Source organism: Gavialis gangeticus, unplaced genomic scaffold (assembly GCF_001723915.1).
Source record: "Gavialis gangeticus isolate Ggan-Ray unplaced genomic scaffold, GavGan_comp1, whole genome shotgun sequence".
NCBI lineage: Eukaryota > Metazoa > Chordata > Crocodylia > Gavialidae > Gavialis > Gavialis gangeticus.
This window is the reverse complement of record NW_017729030.1, coordinates 31,306,609-31,309,596: the sequence shown is the minus strand read 5'-3', so window position 1 is coordinate 31,309,596 and position 2,988 is coordinate 31,306,609.

The window sequence follows — 2,988 nt, the reverse complement described above, 5'->3', positions numbered from 1 at the left end:
TACTAAAAGTAATATCAAAAGTCCTTTGTGTTCGCCCCTCAGGACTTAAGCTATAGAAGCAGGAAGCACTTAATATATAGAGAAGCGATATTTGCTTTCATATTGTAGCATGTGGTCTTAACTTTCCTTAAGCTAATATTAAAATATTTGTATTCAAATGGTTGACGTAAAACAGTATTATAATGTAAGTCTCCTTGTTGCTTAAAGCCAGAGCACATTCTAGTAATCTTTGTGACCAAAGTTAGTTAAAGTCCAATAGTTTTCCAAAATGACTGTTGATAATGGTACACGTGAATTAATTTGTCTTCTAGAAGTTGGTTCTAGGGTTTGCATTATGGCTAATAAGTTATATGTTACATATGCTTCAGTGCTGCAAGTTGGCTCTTAAAAAATGAAGGACACGTAAGTATATAATCTGCTGTGATGCAAACCCATGGAAGGGTCTTTTTACTAGAACAGTAGACAGATTTATTTTTTTAGAACATATGCTTTTTAAAATGAAGGCTACTGTAGTTTCATTTAACAGCTGTAGGAGACTGATCTAGCGTGTTAAAGAAAAAACTAAAAGCAACCTGAGCAAGCCAAAGCAACTAAATCAGAAAATTAAGATAGCCAAGGGTCACGTTGTTTAGATCTGAAAAATGAAGATTGCACAAGTGGTTAAAAATAAACAGATGGAGAGGCTGAGTATTAGCCTTCTTCCCTTTTCAGTCTTAAAAAAAAATGAAGAATAAAACTTAAGAATGCTAAGTTTAAGGATTAAGACTTCTGAAAGCATGAGCCGTAGTATGCACAGGGATTCTTATTCCCAGGTAAATTATTACCACCAAAAGGAGTGACATAATGAACCAATGAAGAAAGATATTATTCTAGAATTACATTTTAAACCCCTTTGCCCTGGTCTCAAAACATCAGATGCCATTCATTGATCATGCAAGCCTTACAGGATGAAGAGGATAGGGGCAAGTAGGAGGGTCTAGGAAATGCTGTTTCTTCTAGGGATAATTATTACAAATGTGTATATAAAAAAAAAAACAGTATTCATGGCTTCAACTTCACTTGGAGTTAAAAAAAAAATATAGTTTTACATAAATGGATACAAATATGAGACTCAAACCTCTCCTGGCTAACATGCTTGCGTAAATTTTCTAATCAGAAGGTTATAAAGTTTGTGTTTCTTCACTCAAGTCAGCTATGCAAACATTTAAAAGGCAATCAGGCCTTTTCGTTTCAAATACAGCTAGCCACATTGCTCCTTTGTGTATAGTTAACTACAGAAAGTAGTGTGAATTAACTAGAGGTGCATATCAGTCCATGTTATATTGGCACCGATAAAAGGAAAATTGACATTATTGGCAGGCAGCTTTTTTGGCTGGTATGGCTAATAATGTTGTTGATGCTACGTGCACGTGCGTAGCTGCAGCATGCATGCAGCCAGGAATGCAGTCCAGGAGCTTGGAGAGCAGCCTCCTGGCAGTAAGTTTGGGGGGGGGCAGGGAGCAAATCAAAGGCCCCCAAGATGAGGGAGGGAGTGGGGCTGGGGCAGGCAGTGCCCAGGTGGGGCAGGGCATGGGGCAGAGCTGCAGGCAACTTGTTTGAGGGCTGCAGAGGGGGACAGCTCCTGGCTGCTGCATGCACCACCAGGGAGGCATATGTGGTACATGCTCCCAGGATCTGTGCGCAAGGTGAGGGCAGGCTGCTTGCTTGGGCCTGGGGGCTATGCCAGCCTCTTCCTGGCACAGGGGCTGCACTTGGGGCAGGCAGTGGTGAATTTTGGAGTGCCTGAACCCCTCCCCACCAGGCTGCAGCTTGTCCCAAGCACAGCCCTGGCCTAACCCTCATGGGAAAGAGGCCGCAGCGAGCAGCCCAACTTTGCCCTGTGCACAAATCCAGGGGAGCACGTGCCCCCCATGCTTCCCCACAGGGGCATGCACAATGGTGGGAGTCACCTGTCCCCCCCACCACCACCCCTCACTCTGGGGGCCTTGATCTGTTCCCCCCTGCCAGACTTACTGGCTGAACACTGCTCTCCAAGCTGCCACGCTGCATATCCGATCAGTATTGGCCAGTATGGTTGCTTAATAATCACCTATTGGTATGGGCTAAAAAAATCTTTATTGGTGCAACCCTAGCAGTAACTACACTGGCCTGGCAGATTATTTAAGCTCAGTGAATCTTCATTTTTAGAGACCAAATGAATTAGATATACATTTAGCACACTCAGGTCAGTTCATTTTCTCTATTTTGTTCTGCCCCACAAACTGCCAGGGCCTAATACAGTACAAAGCAGGAATGAGTAGGATTACTTAAGCACATTAAGCCAGTGAACTTGACCACTTTGTATAGAGGCTGCAAAAAAAACAAAACAAAACGACAACTTGATCCTTCCTTTCTTTTATATTGTTCCAAGCTGTTTAAAATAAACACATTTCTAAAGCAGCAGCAGCAACTCCTCTTTTAAGCTCAAGGCATTATTTGAAAAAAATGTTACCTTTAAAAGTTTGTGCGTCATATTATCTCAGCGATAAGTTTAAATACATAAGGTGTTGTGTATAGCCTTTTAGTTTTAAGCACTTCTGACTATTACAATAGAGGAGCACTTTCCTTAGCTTGTTTGTAAACATTCATTTTACCTAGGAAGACCATTAGAATTCTGATAAAACACTCAAAACTTAAGACAAAAATGGACATACAGGGCTAGTCAAACTCAAGGTTTTCCAAACTGGGTGGATGGACAGCTTTGAAAGCAACTTACCAAGTGTCTAAAAGTACTATGTGAGGTGATAGGTTTATTTCCCCAATAGTAAGCAAGCTTTAAGCCAACATAATGGGTGAAACTCAGGAGTGATCTATACTTCAAAGAAGTATAAACTTTTCAAAGTATAAATTATACCAGTCTTATAATCCTTGTTTCAACCTTCCATCATGCAGTAGTGTAACTTAAGGTAATAAGCTACTGTATAACTTTTTTTTTTTTTTTTTGCAAGG